Source organism: Narcine bancroftii, chromosome 9 (genome assembly GCF_036971445.1).
Source record: "Narcine bancroftii isolate sNarBan1 chromosome 9, sNarBan1.hap1, whole genome shotgun sequence".
In the NCBI taxonomy this organism is placed as follows: Eukaryota; Metazoa; Chordata; class Chondrichthyes; order Torpediniformes; family Narcinidae; genus Narcine; species Narcine bancroftii.
The window spans coordinates 31,683,789-31,702,854 of record NC_091477.1 but is presented as its reverse complement, the minus strand read 5'-3'; the positions used below and the strand labels follow the sequence as shown (position 1 = coordinate 31,702,854).

At 39.4% G+C, this 19,066-nt stretch overlaps 1 long non-coding RNA gene across 1 annotated transcript in view; it reads left to right on the top strand.

Annotated features, from left to right (window-relative positions):
• The window catches only part of LOC138742870 (uncharacterized), a 33,326-nt gene extending 18,844 nt beyond the window's left edge, over positions 1 to 14,482 (top strand). Inside the window, exons 2-3 of the long non-coding RNA XR_011344467.1 lie at positions 2,467 to 2,536; positions 14,428 to 14,482. This is a non-coding gene — a long non-coding RNA (uncharacterized lncRNA). The remainder of the gene's footprint in view (positions 1 to 2,466; positions 2,537 to 14,427) is intronic.
• Positions 14,483 to 19,066: the final 4,584 nt, after the last annotated feature.

The window sequence follows — 19,066 nt, the reverse complement described above, 5'->3', positions numbered from 1 at the left end:
TGGGTACTAGGCTGCAATGGCCTGCACTCTCCACCATAGCTGATATGTATCTGTCTCTAGCTTGCTCCGGAATTGCCACTTTGCTTTGGAGATGGCCTTCCGCATGTTGTACCTGGACTTCTTGTGAAGATCTCGAACCCCGTCCTTAAGCACTCTTGTTCTCACTCTCAGCAGGTTGCAGATTCTCTGATTCATCCAGGGCTTCTGGTTGGGAACATCCTGTATTTGCACATGGGCACACATTCGTGCATGTAGGTTTTGAAGTCAGTGAGACTTGTTGCATATTCATTCAAGTCTATGGATGAGTTCTTGATTTAAAGCAGTCCTGCAGACACTCCTCCACCTCCCTTGACCATACCTTTGCTGACTTTACTACTGGTGCTGTGGTCTTCAGTCTCTGCTTGTACGTTGGGAGTAGAAGTACAGCCAGGTGATCAGACTTGCTGAAATATGGTCGTGGTCTGGCTCGGTTTGTATTTTTCATGGTGGTGTTGCAGTGGTCGAGGGTGTTGGTTCTCCAGGGCTCGCATGTGTCGTGTTGGGGGTAGTTTGTCAGAGTCTTCCATGGTTGGCCTGATTGAAGTCTCCCACACTGATCCAAAGGGCATCTGGATGTACTATCGCATGACTGTTTATCACAGTGCCAGTCCCTCCAGTGCTAGCCTGACATTAGCCTGGGGTGGAATGTACACTGCAACCAGGATTATGGAGGTGAACTCTGACAGCAGGTAGAATGGGTGACACTTGATCATCAGATGTTCCAGGTCGGGAGACCAGGACTGGGACATGACCATCACATCTGTGCACCATGATCAATTAATAATGATACAAATGCTGCCTCCCCTGTTTTTCCAGATGCTGGTTTCGATCAGTGCGATGGAGAGTATAGCCCATTGGGCTGCAGCACCGTGTCCAGAATATCCACATTCAGCCATGTTTCCGTGAAGCACATCACTCAGAACTCCCTGATTTTGTTTCTCTTTCTCTTATTGGTGGGGTGCCAGGCTATGCTAGAGCTGCTTCTTTTTGTGCATTTGCATCACGCAGAAATGGGCAAATTTAATGTCTTTATGACATGACAATAAAATAATCTTTAATCTTGAGTGAAAGAATGTACTTTAAATAGTGGTGCCGCTTGCATCTATGACTCAAAATAGATAATATGGTTAGTTTAGTTGTGGAGTTTACATCTACAACATTCTAAGTTGAAGACGAGTACTGAACCATGGTGATGTTTAACGCATAAATGATGAAGTCAATAACTTGATATATTATTCTACTGATGTTTGCATTTTTGTCCTTTTTGGTAATAAATGAATATATTACATGCTTGAACTCCAACTCTACTTATGATTGACTAAATGTTGATTAGTTTTTGAGCCAAAGATGTTTAAAGGAGGGTGATTATGTAACAGTCTACAGTTATGCTACAGAATGTAGACTTTGCTGTAGAAAACAAGAGATAATACCTCCACCCTCAGGAAGATCAATGATATTCCAAATATTAAGAGACAGGGAAATTATTGTCATTATTATTCTTCATGTCACAGATTGTGTTTCCATGAACTTCAACTTTGTAATTCCAATATAAACTTTATGTAACTTTTGCATCAATTGTATCCACCAGTATATTTTGGGTACAATTGTAAAATACCCATTATCTGGCACACAGTCAAATGGACACTCAAACCACTGGCAAAAACAGTGAAGAAATAAATAAATGCATTTAAAAATAAATAAGAATAAATAAAGTTTGAAATAAAAATTCAAAATAAAAGTTTAAAAATGTAAAAGTAAATGTTCTCCGAAGCAACACGCAACCCATGGGAGAAAGCATTCATCCGGCTGAGCGCTCGACTCATGCTTTGCAACAGCAGCTGTTTGAATAAAGTTGTGTTTGAATAAAATGACAGTGCCTAGGATGAAGAGCTGACCGGTGCCACTTGCCGCTGCGGGTAATCTCTTCCCATCCGTCTCCCTATTCCTGCCTAGTAAGAATATTTATATTTATTAGTAATCTATTAACTATATTAGTAAGGCTTTATTTGTAAACTTGGGGGATGGGGGGGTTAACTATGATGGTGGCACGATTAGCATCAAGGCTAGCGCAAATGCTGTTACAGGATGAGTGAATGGGGTTTGAATTTAAATGAAGGTGCGCCGAGGGCCTGACCGGGACACTCGCATTGAGGTGAATGGGGTTGCATTGAAGGCTTGACTGGGGCACTTGTGTGGAGGTGAGTCCGGTTATCAGCGCAAGAGGAGGGGAGTTTAACTACGATGGCTGCAGGGTTTGCATACCAGTTAGTGCACGACCGAAGTTTGAATTTACATTTTGTAAGTTACGGAAATTACTGGATTAAAGTGAAATTTACATAATTAAAGACCACAATATTGCTTTTTTTTTCAGATTACTTTACATTTTGCACTGTATTTTGTTTTTTAAACAATGCATTCTTAATGCAGGTGTTTTAGGCATTTGAAGAGTGAGTATCAGCCAACTGGAAAATTAGCATCTCTGACATCTACAAACACTGTAGGTACTGAATAATGGGGATTTTACTGTATTTATAACAATAAGATGTAGAGGTTGATGAATGATTTTAAGATTTTCCTCAGCTATCTTCCTCTTAACATTCAGCTATATTTGAATTAAATTTCCACCTCATTGTAAATCCATTCCATATTTTTAACTGCAGATTTATTCTTTCTTAACAGCCATGCTGTTTGCTCGTCAAATTATTTCTGATGAATAAAATAATAGCTAAATTTAGCAACAGTTATTATACAATTAATTTCATATGATGATTGAAAAAAATTATTCTGAATGCAGTTTGCATTCCTGCATTCTATCAGAATGAGATTCCCAGGGGAAAGGAGCTTGGGAGTGGGGGAAGCACTTGGGTTATGATTTTTGATCTTTATTAGAATATTGGTGCCCACTCCTTGAGAGCTAAATTTCTCACTGCATTTTTTCAGACAATTAGCTTTAAGTTCTCGATGCCATCTGCTTGTGTCATTTGCAGAGTCCTATCAGAATACCTGGCTAATCAGTATAATGAAGAACATCATCCAGTAAATATTGATAATCCAACAGCAAATTCCATTTCTATTTCCAATAATGATATTTAAATACTTAGAAGCATACTTTTTTACAGAGCAATTCTCAGAAAATGGTGCACAATTAGTGGTGAGTGTATTGTTTTTTAAGAGTGACACAGACTTAGGCCTCCTATTTATTCAAGCAGATATGAAAAGATTCATGATACTTTTTCAAACACCATTAAATATCAATTTTGTCTGAATCTACTTTTTGATATATTCTTACCTCATGGAAGGATGACATAACTCACAATGAGTCTGTGCAAGCTCTTAACCAACATATAAGATCATGGCCTATTTATTTAGCTTCAACCTATTTTTTCGAATGCCCAGTATTTCCCCTTAATTCTCTTACCACCAACTTGTACCAGGGGTAATTGCAAGCAGCCAATTAACCTATAAGCTACTACAACCTCAGGATGTGAGAGGAAATCAAAGCACCTAGGGAAAACACACTCTGTCAGTAAAAGAATGTGTAAATCTCATAAAGTCAGCATTGGGAGATTGAGACCATGTCACGGGACTGTGAGGTTTGGCACCATCCGCTACACTACGATACTGCCCATTGATGTATGTCATTGATATAAAAGGGTTTGTTTGAAAATTGGCAACTGTGTTTTGTATTAGAACAGTTGATGCTCCTCAAAAGTAATATATTGTCAGGACAATTTCAAGCCATGAAAATATTCAATATGAATGCAAGTTTTTTTTATTACTACATGGATATATTTCTATTAATCAGGATTCATTTTCACATTTCAATGAATAATCAGAAATGAAAGATCATAAGTTAAAGTATTTAAGTGATGATAAAAAGCAGTTGCTGCAGCTTTGCATAGGTTTGAAGATAATCTCCTTTGAAATGTGCAGCCTTTATAGAAATACGTGCAATGGTCTGCAGAAAATTTAATGTCAATTTCTTATCTGGCAAGATCAGCAAAATAAAAACAGCTACTTTCAAAAAATAAGCAAAAGTCACCAAACTTCAAAGAATTTTCACACCTCAACCTGTCCAATACATTAAATAGAAGTCTCCATTCTCATCATTGAAAATATCTTCCTTAGCCCCTTGAGAACTCGCTAGGATTTCAGCATTGTTTTCAAAAAATTTCCAAAATTTGAACGCTCAAAACTGCAAGCAAAATAAAAATAATAAAATAGCTTTTCTTTTTACCCTGACTTTAATTCATTCGGTTTTACTATAGATATAAATTTGGGAGTCAATTATAAAATAAGATGATTTAAAGTTGATTGAGTAATGCAAAGTATCTTATCTACTTTCTATGAGAAATGAATTGTAATGGGAGATTGAGATCTTGCAACAAACAACGTTCTTCCGTTTGATTGGTGCATCAACATGGGGACCACAGTCCACATCCAGTGAAACCCACACAGAACATAGAACACAGAAAATAGAACCATACAGCACAGAACATGCCCTTCAGCCCTCAATGATGTGCTGACCCTTCTTTTCCTTAAAAAAATACTAGACCCTCCCTACCCCATAACCCTCTATTTTCCTTTCATTCATGTGTCTGTCTAAGAGACTTTTAAATGCCCTTAATATTTCAGCTGCCACTACCATCCCTGGCAAGGTATTCCAGGCAACCACAACTCCCTATGTAAAAAAAAAACTTACCTATATCTCCCTTAAACTTCCCTCCATTCATTGTGTACCTACGAACTTTGGTGTTTGCTGATCCTGCCCTGAAAAACAGATGCTAGCTGTCCACCCTATCTATGTCTCTCATAATCTTGTAGACCTCTATCTAGTCTCCTCTCATCCTTCTACTCTCCAAAGTGAAAAGTCCCAGCTCTGCTAACCTTGCCTCATAAGACTTGTTTCCCAACCCAGGCAGCATCCTTGTAAATCTCCTCTGCACTCTCTCCAGAGCTGCCACAAGTTTCCTATAATGAGGTGACCAGAACTGAACACAATGTTTTTTTAGGTGTGGTTTTACCAAAGATTTGTAGAGTTGTAACATGACCTCTCTACTCCTGAATTTAATCTCCCTATTCATGAATCCCAGCATCCCATAAGCCTTCTTAATCATCCTATCAATCTGTGCGGCAACCTTGAGGGATTCATAGATTTGGATCCCAAGGTCCCTCTGTTCACCCACACTCTTAAGCAACTGACTATTAACCCAGTACTCCACCTTCTGGTTTGTCCTTTCAAAATGCATCACCTCAACCTTATCCAGATTGAAATCCATCTGCCACCTTTCTGCCCAACACTGTATCCTGTCTATTTCCTCTGGCAACTGTTCACAGCCCTCAGCTCCAACCACAACTCTTCAACCTTCATGTCATCTGAAAACTTACTGACCCATCCTTCTCCCTCTTCATCCAGGTAATTTATGAAAAAAATCACAAAAAGAGTTCCAGAAGAGATCCCTGTGGTACTCTGACCTCCAATCACAATACTTTCCTTCCACTACTACTCTCTGCTTTCTTCCTACAAGCCAATTTTTTATCCACACTGCTAAGGTTCCACTGATCCTGTGCCTCATGACTTTTAGAATGAATCTCTCATGGGGGAACTTGTCAAATGCTTTGCTAAAGTCCATGTTGACCATCAATTTCTTTTACCTCCTCAAAAAGCTCAATTAGATTTGTGAGGTACAATCTTTCTTTCACAAAGCCATGCTGGCTATCCTTGAGTAGACTGTACTTCTCCAAATGTTCATAGATCCTTTTCTTAAGAATCCTCTCCAAATGTTTACACACCAATGACATAAGACTCACCAGTCTATAAATTCCCAAGATTATAGGGAACTACATTTGCCATTCTCTAATCTTCCAGCACCTCCCCTGCAGCCAAATATGATTCAAAGATCATAGCTACTGCCCCAGGTACTTCTTCCCTCACTTCTCACATTAACCTGGGGTATATTGTGTCCAGTCTTGGGAACTTATTAATCTTGATATTTTTTAAGAATATCAAACACTTCCACTTCTTTAATCTCCACATTATCCAGAACACAGGCCTGTTCAATTTGCACCTTGCCATGATTGTGGTCATTTTCTTTTGTGAATAGTGACACAGAATATTCATTTAGGATCTCCCCAACTTCCTCTGTCACCAGGCATATGTTGGTCCCACCTTCATTCTTGTCATCCTTCTGCTTTTCACATATGCATAGAACATCTTGGCATTCTCCTTAATTCTGAAAAGGCCTTCTCATTCCCCCTTTGAGCTCTAAGACTTAAGTTCCTTCCTGGTTACCATATACTTCTCATGATCCCTTTCAATTTCCTGTTTCCTATATCTAAAGTGTGCTTCCTTCTTCCTCTTGACTAGTTGCCTGATCTGTTTCACCTGCCACGATTTCCTTTTCCTACCATTTTTTCTTTGTCCCAGTGGGACAAACCTATCCTGAACCTAAACTTCCTCCACATTACTTCGGTGCTTTCACCCTTAAACATCTGCTTCCAATTTATTCTCACTATTTCTTGCCTCAGCCTTCCCCAGTTAAGCATTTTCACAGTATGACTGTTTATATCCTTTTCCATAGCTATGTTGAAGCTAAAAGAGTTGTGGTCACTCTCACCAAAATGCTCCCCCACCAAGAGGTCCACCTCCTGACCAGGTTCATTCCCCAGAAACAGATCCATTCTGGCCTCTCTTCTAGTCAGCCAGTCCACATACTATGTTGGGAATCCTTCTTCACTCTTGACAAATTCAGCCCATCTTTCTCCCTTGCAGTCAGGAGGAACGAGTCAATATGAGGGAAGATGAAATCACCCATAACTACAACCCTGTATTTCCTACACCATTCCAAACTCTGTCTGCTTATCTTCTCCTAGAAGCGTGTCGAATGAATCAAAGACTTGTTGGCTTTTATTAACAAAAGACTGAAGCTTATTACATCGAGGTCGACCAGTCCAGACTGGCCTGGGTCTGGTTAGGAGCAGGCCTTTATGACTTGCCAGTAGGCGTGGCTCTCAGCCAATCACTATTCTTCTTTTCTTTGGCTTGGCTTCGCGGACGAAGATTTATGGAGGGGGTAAAAGTCCACGTCAGCTGCAGGCTCGTTTGTGGCTGACAAGTCCGATGTGGGACAGGCAGACACGGTTGCAGCGGCTGCAGGGGAAAATTGGTGGGTTGGGGTTGGGTGTTGGGTTTTTCCTCCTTTGCCTTTTGTCAGTGAGGTGGGCTCTGCGGTCTTCTTCAAAGGAGGTTGCTGCCCGCCAAACTGTGAGGCGCCAAGATGCACGGTTTGAGGCGATATATACATTGGTGATAATATCCCATACTATCACACTCCTTGGTGTCTCAAGGGCTATTTGGGGGCCTTTTGACTACGCACAGCACTATGATAGCTCCCTTCCTATTTCTGAACCACCCACACTGATTTGTTGACCCTCCCTCTGCACCATCTTCCCTTTCAATAGTCGTGATACTATCCTTGATCATTAATGCTACTCCCCCCTCCCTTTTCTACCTCCCATCCTATTGTTTTTAAAACATCAAAAGTGCAATATCTGCATCAGCCAATCTTGCCCATTCTCCAGCCAAGTTTCAATAATGGCCACAGCATCATAGTTCTACATACTGATCCATGCTCTAAGTTCATCCCCTTTATTCTTAATGTTCCTAGCACTGAAATAGACACATTTCAACCCTTCTAACTGGCTATGTTTTCTCCCCTGCCTGTCCTTCCTCATCAACTCAGAGCACATCGTATCATGTTTTTGTCCTTCTTCCCTAATCTCTGCCCTCACCTTCTGATTCCTGCCCCCCCTGCCAAACTAGTTTAGCCCCTCCCTAAAAGCTCTAGCAAAGTACCCACTAGGACATTGGTCCCCATCCAGTTTAGGTGCAGCTATGATATGATTTATGTACAGTCAGACCTTCCCCAGAAAAGATCTCAATGATCCAGAAATATCAACCCCTGCCCCTTGCACCAACTCTCCAGCCACAATCTCTGGTGAATGGCACGGCAGCAATCCTGAAATTACCACCCCTGAGGTCCTGCATTTTAACTTCCTTCCTAACTCCCTACATTCCCTCTTCAGGACCTCACCTCAACCATACTCCTATCCATGTCATTGGTCCCCAAATGGACCACAACATCCCCTTCCCCCTCCAGAATGCTATAAACTCGATCAGAGATGTTCCTGACCTTGGTATCTGGGAGGTAACATATCATCTAGGAGCCTCAATCTCATTCACAGAACCTCATATCCACTTTTCTAAATAACGAGTCCCCAATCACCATTGCTCTCCTCTTCTCCACCTTCCCTTCTGAGCCAGGGGGCCAGATGCCGATTCTGCCCAGGTGCCTGACTTCCCTGATCTTGCCCGGGAGCCTGAAGCCCCCTCTCCTGTCTGAGAGGCCACTCTCTGTGATGATGCAGGGACAGTGGAGAACCAAGTACAGTGGAGAGTAAAGAAGAAATGAAAAGAGAGAGGGGAGGGAGTAGCCTGAAATGAGAGATATCTCCCCATGTGGTTCCTGACCTTTTGACTTCCTCCAATTGCTCACTGATGGCTCAAGATTCCAGCCTGCTTCTCTGACCAGGCATCCAGCCATTCAGCGTCCGTCTTCCCGGATTAGCACTAACAACACGTCAGAGCTCCACACGAGCACTTTGGGTGAAAACAATTGTTCAACTTGTGATGTCATGTCGCTGCTGCAAAAGGTTTGGATAATTGAACTGTTCAGTTAATCGAATTTCAGATATGAGGAAACATACTATACTAACCTTTAGTTAGTTTCATTACATACATTAATGATTTGGAGGAAGGAACAAAGTGTGGTGTATTTAAGTTTGCCGATATCACTAAATGGAGTGTAAAAACAAAATGAATAGTATTCAGAGACTGTAGAGAGTCATAGTGAGGTTAAGTGAGTGTGTAAGGGTCTGGCAGATGGAGTACAATATTTTAAATGTGTGGTTATCCACTTTTGGAAGAGAAAAAATAGATTTGATTATTATTTAAATTAGGGAAGAATGCAGCATTCTTTTACACAGAGAGACTTGGGAGTGCCTATGAATGAATCACAAAAGGTTGGCTTGCAGGTCTAACAGGTAATCCAGAAGACAAATGGAATGTTGGCCTTCATTGCTAGGGTTCTGCTTCATCTGTACAAGATGTTGGAGTGGCTGTGCCTGGAGTATTATGTGCAGATCTGGTCCCTTATGTGCAAAAGCATATACTGGTTTTGCAGGTAGTGCAAAGCAAGTTCATCAAGTTTCAAGCAGGTTGACAGCAGAAATGAGGGAGTTAGCCAATAAGGAAAGATCAAATCACCTGGAATTATATTCACTGGAATTTAGAAGAATTAGAGGGCATATTGCAGAAAATCACAAAAGCTATGATAGAAGCAAGAAATTTGTTCCCATGGATGTTGAACTAGCAGATATAGCCTCAAAGTTTGGCAGAGTAGATTTAGGGTAGAGATTATGAAAACTGCTTCTCCAACAGAGTAATGAATCTGTTGTATTCTCTGCCTAATGACACAGCAGAGGCTGTCTCAGTAAATACAGATTTAAATAGATATTTGCACAGTAAGGCAATTAAGGATTATTGTGAGAAACTAGGTAAGTGGAGTTCAGTCCATGGCCAGTTCAGCTTGATCTTGTTGATTGGTGAATCAGGGCATACCATTTCTCCTGCTCCAATTTTGTATGTTCTGAAATTCTCCAATATTACTTTAAAGCTCTTTGTTTATCACAAGCCAAATAAAAACAAAACCTGTCCTGTGAACTAATTCAATGAATCTTTCCTTTAGAATGTGAATTAGGGTGTTACCGAGACAAAGTTTGAAGTTGCTTATTATGTCCAAGACAAATTATATCTGATGTCTGTCATATTCAGCACTGAGAGATGGAAAATACTGCAAAGACTAGAAAATACTTACATCGTCAGGCAAAAACTATGGATAGAGACTTAAAATTAATATTTCAGATCAAATTGGGAAAGTGAGAAATCAGGTTTGTTCCCAGTTTCAGAAAGGAAGGGAGAGATGCTGGACAAAGAAATATCTCTGATAAGACAAAATATTACTGTAATGCCCTTGACCTATTCATTTCCACTCACCCTCACTGCAAGTTGAAACTAATATGCCTTCTTACTTTTCCAGTACCAATGAAGGAACATTAACTGTTTCTCTTTCTGCAGACACCACCATTGGTTGCAATGTTTTCAGTTTATATTTCAGATATTCAGCATCTGCATTTTTTAAAATTTTCAAAGATAGAATCCTAGAGCATCAGAACAATGATCTTCAGGATATACAAAAAAAAACACATCTTAATTTGGAAATAATGGAAGAATTAGAGGAAACAAAGAATATCTGTGGAAGAGTAGAAGCCAAGAGCTTGCTGTGGAGAAATTACAAGTTACATCTCTTGGATTGCAACATTGTCTATCTTTGAAAAATATATCAGGGACTATAAAGTACTTCACAATATTCCTAAAAATATGTAAAAAGTATAGGAAAGCAAATCCTCAGAATGTCCTCAACAATACAATTAAGCCATCATGGCATTACAAGCTAAGCAGTTGCAGTCAAGGGCCAGTGATTTGGACCAATATGTTAAGAGCTTCTAAAATGACTCAAGGTAAAGCTTGTTATTTGCATGTCAAGACACTTGCATTCCAATGGAGTGTAGCTAGCACAAGGGGCTTGAAAGACCAGAGGGTGGGATAGGAATCAGTCATCAGAAACTGGTTAGGAAAGGTTGTCAGGTTTGATAATCTGGTTTCCCTCCAATTACCAGGGGTATTGAATATGATGATTGGCAATGGGGAAAGGAGGCTGGATGAATGAGAGGATTAGGTTGGCAAAGGATCATTAGTATAATGTCAGAGAATAGGATCAGTACCATTAGAGATGGAGCATTGAAGGCTCAAAATAAAAAGCTGATAAATCAATTTTAAAAAGGGACCTACTTTCATTGGGTTTCTAGTACTGAGCTTGGACCTGCATGGGGAGGTTTTCTTTAAGACGTGAAAGCAAGCTTCACAAGTTACTTTTCTAGAAGTAAACCTGTGTTAAATGAAGGGAATTCTAACATGAATAAAAGCTCTTTAAGTGGCATATAAACATGTCAGGAGACTGGTGACTGTCAGGAGAGGGAAGGGGAAGAGGCAGACAGTGCAGAGCATCCCTGTGGCCATTCCCCTCAATAACAAATACACTGTTTTAGATATTGTTGGTCTGGAAATGACCTACCATGGACAAGTTGAGATGGTCAAGTCTCTGGCACAGGTGGTGGGGAGGTGTCGGGGATCAGCGACGGCTGATCTTCTGTTTTCTTCCATTAACCAATTCTGCTGATGCTACTGGGCTGTTTATAGCCATTATTCAGTTAACGAAAAAGCATCTGATCCAAAGCTTTTTGGATATTGGGGAATGTACTGTAGTAGAATTTTGACTGATGTTTGTGCAAACTTCATTTCATTTGCTACTCTTCACCAAATAAATCAACCAACACCAGCATGGATGCAACATATGTTCCAAATACATTTATTAGGGCTCATTAGCTATCTCCATGAAAAATAAAATAATATTGAGTATTTACCCATAATTTAATTGCCTGTTTGTACTATTCCCAAAGTAGGAATGGGTTAAGTACAATTTACTTCGTGTCAGATGATTGCATTTCTGATGACTATCTCCCTATCTGTTTATTACAGATTCTGCCATGATATAAAATGGCATTAAAGTGATGGTGAAAAATATGGAATTTTAATAAAATTTGAAAGTTTGTTATGATACATTTTAAAGTATGAATTTAGATTTAGGATTCACTGTTTAGTGAATTAAATTTTCATGTGGGCGAACTGAGAATTTTGCCTTTTGAGCAAAATGTTTTAAGACATCTTTTGGATAATATGCTCACTTCAGAGATCAGGAATGGATTCATATATTATGCCAGCTTTGTGGCTCTATTTTGAAAACCCTTTTCACAGTGTTGAATCGAATTAGGAAATATGGAATTATCTGTGCAATATTTTAATAACAAGTTGAGTGCATGCAAATTACTATCTTCTGCTAACTGCCAGCTGTTTATTTTACTTTCATTTTATTTTTGAACATTATTCTAATGGGGATAATATGCCAGCCGAGAACAGAGGGTCTGCTGCCGAATTAAAAAAAACAGGTTGACAGTATATTCCATTTACTGCTTCATAATGTGTCAACAATTCATGTCACCCAAAGTTTGTTATGGGATCTCATATGAAACAAATTAAATGTGGCAAACATTGCCAAACAAAAGCCCATTCATTTGTTAAGTCTCTACTAATTAGAACTTATAAACTTTATTATTGAAATGCACTAATTACAGTAAAATCTCTGGTATCCGGAATTCAAGCAACCTGCTACCTCAAGCAAATGGCAAAAAAAAATGCAGAAAATAAACAAGGAAGCTTGAAATAGGTATGCCTCACTATTAGTTCTCCATTCATGCAACACACAGTCTCAAGCAACTGGAAAACTTGCTACCAATCCCTAGAGGTGCTGGATACCAGGGGTTTTACTGTATTTGCTTCGACCCAGGTGTCTCTTGCACTGTTGGAGAATTTTGTTTGATTATAGTGGTGATTTTAAATTTGGTATCATATGATCTTGCCATTATTATGCCACACCATCTGACAGTGAATATTATTAGAAAAATTACATATGTCATTATTGGCCCTTATCATGATTGGAATGAAGTAACATGCACAATCTAAGTGCTTGAGATTGACTGACTCTAGTGTAGATAAAAGCTCACACTCAACTGGAGGGAGAACTAACGCTTTTATTAGCTTTCAACACAGGTAGGGTTCATGAACAGGCTTCAGAGGGGTTCTGGGTTTAGGCGGGAAATCAGGGTTATATACGGTCCCTCGGGGGAGGAGCCAGGAGGCAGAACCACTCGTTAGTAGAGCACACTTCTAGTGAATCCCAGTTCACTACACTGACCCAGTCTTTCCCAAGAGATAATGAATACAGGAACAATGCTATATTTTATATACTTTGTTATCTGTTAGTTTAGCTTCAGACCATTTGAGGAGTTCTGGTTACTTTTCCTCATTTTCATAACATGTGCTTATTTATATTTTTCCAAACATGCTTTCCTTTTGGGGTATAAATAACTTTTCTTTTACTTCAACTTTATAGCAAACTTCTTAATTAATGTTTTTCTCTACATTTATGAAATAATTCATGTTGCTTGTGAAATCATTGTCCAATAATCTTTATTTGAATTATGCTTTCTCATTTTTTTGGCTTGAGGTTAATTTTAATGCAATTAATTCTTTCTTTAAATATTATCATTAATTAACAACAAAGAAACCTTGCATCGGATAATGAGCTGTGGAGCAGAATATCCAAAACACATTATGACAGAAGTCTAATCTTGACAATAATAATGCACATTATGGAGAAATTAATGATGAATAAAATGACTGAGCACTTGAACAAATATGAATTGATTAGAGGAAGCCAGTAAGAGTTTATGAATTGTTAAGTAAAGTTTAACCATTGACAAATATTTTTCATAGAAATGATTAACCTCTGTGACTTCCCGAACACATTCAATGCAATTTCACTAAAAATGATGAGTAGGGCAAATAAAGGTGGACAAAGTCAAAGCTATCTTTTTGATGCAAGAATTAAATTGATTAGGAGTGGAAGTCAGAGAGCAAGTAACAATAGATATCTACAGCATTTCATTCGATGCTTGCAACTTGTTTCATTCACAGAGTGCATTGGGGCTTCAGCACTTCATTATTTGGATGAAAGAAGAGTGCGAAAGTGTTGCCTTTCCAGGTTTATTGGCAACATTAACTTCCAAGGTAGAGTAAATAGTGCAGTTGGTGTAAAAAGGCCACTGATAGGCTACGTGAGTGGGTGTAAATGCAGCAGATTGAGTTAAACATGGGGGAGTAGTTGTGCATTTGCCTTGGAGCAAAGGAATATAGTTTTATTTTCAAAATGCTGTGACCATATGATCTATGATACACCAGAAACATTTACTTTAGCAGGTGGAAGTGTAACCAGAAGCACGAATGAAATGTTAAATGCTTTTAATGCAAATGTATAAAAGTTATGTTTACCTGTGATTAAACAGCATCCAAATATTTGCTGTGTGTGGAGGAAACATGGCCTCCCTGTCTGTCTGGAATGTGTGTGTTGTGGATGGTCACGTGTTCTCCCTGTCTGAAATTTATTTGGAAGTCACATCACCTGTTAATGAAGTTTGGACCCCATTCACCCATTAGTGCACACTTTCCCGTTGGCTAATTTAAATTATCTAGGGTCATTATTAGCTAGAAGCATGGATTTAGCACACTTTTTTCTCTCTCCCTCATGGTCCAAGACCCAGACATCACTTCACACCAGGTTGCTACTGTGGATTTCACTCAAAGTCGCAGGTAAGATGTGCACTACACTGAAGCTGAGCAATAGTATTGTAATAGATCCATATTTGCAGAGAGCCACACCCCTGTTGGTACAGGGAACCGGGTGTGTGTAAGAGTCTGTATTTGTAGTGTGTATACTCAACTGTGTGAGCTGTCGAGTACAGGTTCACTATTGTTGGAGTCCAACCTAAGTCTAAGGTGAATGTCTATATCATTGCTTAAGTGAATTAGTAATCGTGTACCATTAAATGTTCTCCACTATTTGTCTCCATACGTTAGAGTTATGTGCGATTGCAGCATTTGACCAGACTCCTCTATCTGTGAACCCACAGAACCTGATTCTCTTCCCAACACGACAATGTTGCATTCAGTTTTGGCTACCACTTCCTAGAGTGGATACATTCGCTTCAGTGAAATTTCAGTGTGGATTCACCAGAATTATATGACACAAGATTACATTATGATGACAAGTTTTATTGACTAATGTGGCTTTCTTCATGAGAACAAAAGATTAAGGGAAACTATATAAGATGCATGACTGATTTGACAGGATGTATAGAAATTTTCTTCAGTAGGATAATTCAATACATTCCTCAAACACAATTCCTGAAATATAGCAGACTATTGTGAAATTATAAATCTAGAAATCTTTGAAATACCTGTTGATTTTCAGTCAATTTATATTTCAAAACTTAGTTTGAAGAATTTGTTAGCTGAGGGTAACCAAGGCAGCTTAATAGACTTATATAACAAATTGGCCAGGGCCTTGTTGAAACATTGGAGTTATCAATATCATACATAATTCATCTGGTTTTGGTGCTAAAGCATGATTTGTGCAATCTAACATCACACTCAGGTATTTCAGCCTGATGTAATTTTCAAGTCAGTTGGTCCAAAAGGATACTTATAAAGAAATTTAAAGTGAAGAGTAAAGAAGCAGCAATGCAAAAGTTCACTAACAGTAAAACTTAGTTAGAACGTGGTAGTTGGGGTACAAGATTTCATACCGCGTTACACCCAAGTCATGGAACAGATACATATATATCAAAGCTGGGGCTGCCAGCGCGCAACTTCAGGGCTGTGGCTATCTTTTTGATGCGTGGGATGTCGGGGCTGGGGCAGCAGGCGTGGGACATCGGGACAGGGGCGGCTGGTGCAGGACACCCCTGCCCCAACGTCCTGTGCCGGCTGCCCCTGCCCCGACGTCCCACGCCGGGAGCCCCTGCCCTGAAGTCCCATGCTGGGGGGCAAGGGCAGCGGGGAGATGGGCTGTTAGGTGCGGGAAGTTTGGTTGCCGGCTGATTGTCATCAGCCCGCCCCTTATCAGTTTGTAGTCCACAGACACCCGTGCTATAAGCGATTCTGCGGATTAACGAATTGCAATCTAACAAGGTTTCACCATATTTAAGACAGTAAAACAATTCTGATGAAGTGAAGGAGTCGGAGGCAGCAAATAATTGAGACAATGAGCTGAAAGAGATCAAATCCAAACAAATATTTGATATACTTTGCAAAGAATGCCTGAAGATTTCATCAGATGATCATCTATTCCTAATGTCAGGATATTGTTGAAGAACAACATTGATTTGAACCAAGGGGCTATAAATAGTCCAATTTAAAAAATACATCAGAGATAAGTGCAAAGTTTCATTGACAACTAATGTAAAATTTGGGTGGTTGGTCACTTTCTTTATGAGGATGAATTGTGTTCTTCATACTTTATTTATCACATAATGGACAAACCCTAAATATTTGTCTTTCCATGAGCAGACACAGACTGCTTCATTTTTCTTGAATGGTTTTGAACTGAGTTCAATGGTGTGCAATCATCAGAAAACATTCCTATTTTTGACCTAATGATAGAAGGAACAGCAATAATCAAATACCTGAGAGAGTTGGATCTAAAACACTTCTCTGCAAAGCTCCTCCTACAAAGATCAAGGGCTGGGATTATTGAAATCCTATAACTAGATTTGGATTTGGGTTTCAGATGTATTGTGGAGTACATACATGACTTCCCATACAACGCTGAGATTCTTTTTCCTGCTGGTAAGGCAGAATGATCTCTAATTGGTAGTGCAGAAAAAAAAAACTGACTCAACATACACATGTAAAAAAAAGAAATGTAAATTAGAGAAAAAAATCAATAAAGTGCAAAAGTAAGATTCTTTAAATAAGTCTCTGATTGAGTTTGTGGTTGAGGAGTCTAATGGTGGATGGGGTAGCAGCTGCTCTTAAACCTGGTGATGTGAATCTTGTGGGACCTACACATCACTCCTGATGGAAGCAGTGAGAGCAGAGCATGTGCTAGGTGGTGTGGATCCTCGATGAATGCTGCTGCTCTCCAACAGGACTGTTCCCTGTAGATGTTCTCAATGTTGGGGAGGGGTTTACCTGTGATGCTCTGCACTGTCCATTACCTTTTGCAGGGCTTTACGTGCAGGGGCATTGATGTGCCCATACCAAACCATGATGTAGCTGGCCAGCACACTTTCCACCACATATCTATAGAAATTTTCCAGGGTTTTTGAAGTTGTGCCAAACCTCTGCCAACTGCAGAGGAAGTAGAGGCTCTTGCATGCTTTCTTCATTTGTCTATTGGGTCTAGGAAAGATCATCCAAGATAGTGACTCCAAAGAACTTAAAATTTGCTCAACTTCTCCACCTCTAATCCTCCAATGATCACTGGATCGTACACCTCTGGTCTTCCCTTCCTGAAGTCAACAATCAACTCCTTGGTTTTGATGACATTGAGTGTGAGCTTGTTGTTGCTGCACCATTCTGCCAAGTTTTCAATCTCCCTCCTGTAGGCTGACTCATTGCCGCTTTAGATACAAATCCCTACTGTAGCATCGTCAGGGAATTTGTAGATGGTGTTGGAGGTGGTTGTGAACTGATCCATACAATCCAAGGCGTATAGCGAATAGACCAGGTGGGTAAAAACATTTTACCAGGCTTCGTGCTGCCATATGGTCACGTGTATCCTTGAGGTCAAAGGCAGTCATTCACCAGCTTAGCTCTGGAAATCAGCTTTTTGGTCCATTTGTTCGGACCAAGGCTGTAATCAAGTCTGGAGCTAAAGGATTTGGAAAAACCCAAAGTGTCATCAGTAAGTCAGTGATTGGAGAACTATTATTGCTTCATAGCACTGTTAACCATATCTTCCAGCCCATTTCGAGAGTGGATTGACAAGGTTATAACCGGATAGATTGGATTTGTTTTGCTTTTGTGGGTGCCAGAATTTATTCTGTAAAATTACTATTATTTTTAGGTATTTGCCAGCAGAAGCGGCAAAGGGATAAGCTGTTTTGGTGACACAATTCTCACTGAAATAACCAAATGTAGTTGTTCTTTAATTGAAACAATCTTTTAGTTCATTTGTTAAGAAGATATTAAAACCTGAATACTTTTTAACATGTGATCGCTTTTTACAGATAATTTAATGTGGAATTTATTTTCAGCAATTTTGCTGTCAATCATAGCTGGCACTTGACAATCTAAATATATATTGAGCAGTAGAATGCTCCATTCTATCTTTATATAGCACACAGGTGCATTCATAATAACGTAATTACTTCATAAACGCAACCTATTTTCTTGAAATTCCATTACTTAAGTACATTTACTGCTGTTTAAAATCACACAGATAAACCCAGCTGTTGCAGACAAGAGATACATTTATGTTCCAATACATTGTCTGGTTAAGTGCTTTGAGGAAGTTTACTTTATGTTTAGTTCTTAGTCTCAGGTGAGCCATCTGTGCTGATTGGAGCCTATGCAAAGTGCATATGTTCTCGATGATGGTGAGGGTTTTACCTGTGATGCCCTGGGCTTTCCACTCAGGAATATTGGCGTCCCCATATCAGACCAAGTGCAGCTGGTCAGCACACTTTCCACTGCACATTTATAAATATTTTCCAGGGTTTCTGACATCATGCAAAACCTCTGCAAACTCCTGAGGAAGTAAAGGAGCTAATGTGCTTTCTTCACGGTGCCGTTAGTGCATTGTGTCTTGGAAAAATCTTCCGAGATTTTGATTCCCAGAACTTAAATTTGCTCACCCTCTCCATCTCCAATCCCCCAATGATCACTGGATTGTACACCTCTGGTTTTCCCTTCCTGAAGTCAACAATCAGCTCCTTAGTTTTGGTGACATTGAGTGTGAGGTTTTTGTTGGTGGACCATTCAGCCAAGTTTTCAGTCTCTCTCCTCTATGCTGACTTATCAACCCTTTTTATATAACCAACTACCATGGTATCGTCATTTTACACTGTCATGTACTTCACAAATGTTTTGATGTTGATTCAGTTGAAGATCAAATTTTATAACACAGGCCTTGTGTTTGCCCAATGAAAAATCGATAATCAGCCAAGAGAGTAGTCATTCAAACCTTATCATTTTAAAATCATTAATAAAAGCTTGTAGAAACTTAATGGGGATTAATACCTAAATTACTTTTTCAGCTCTTAAGATTACATTTGATATGTTAGCAGAACTAAGAACAATAACTAAAATTTTCCTGAAATTAAAAAGTATGAACCATTATTTAGAAGAGATGGTAGGTCACCATTCATCTATTCAGGTGCCTTGCCATAG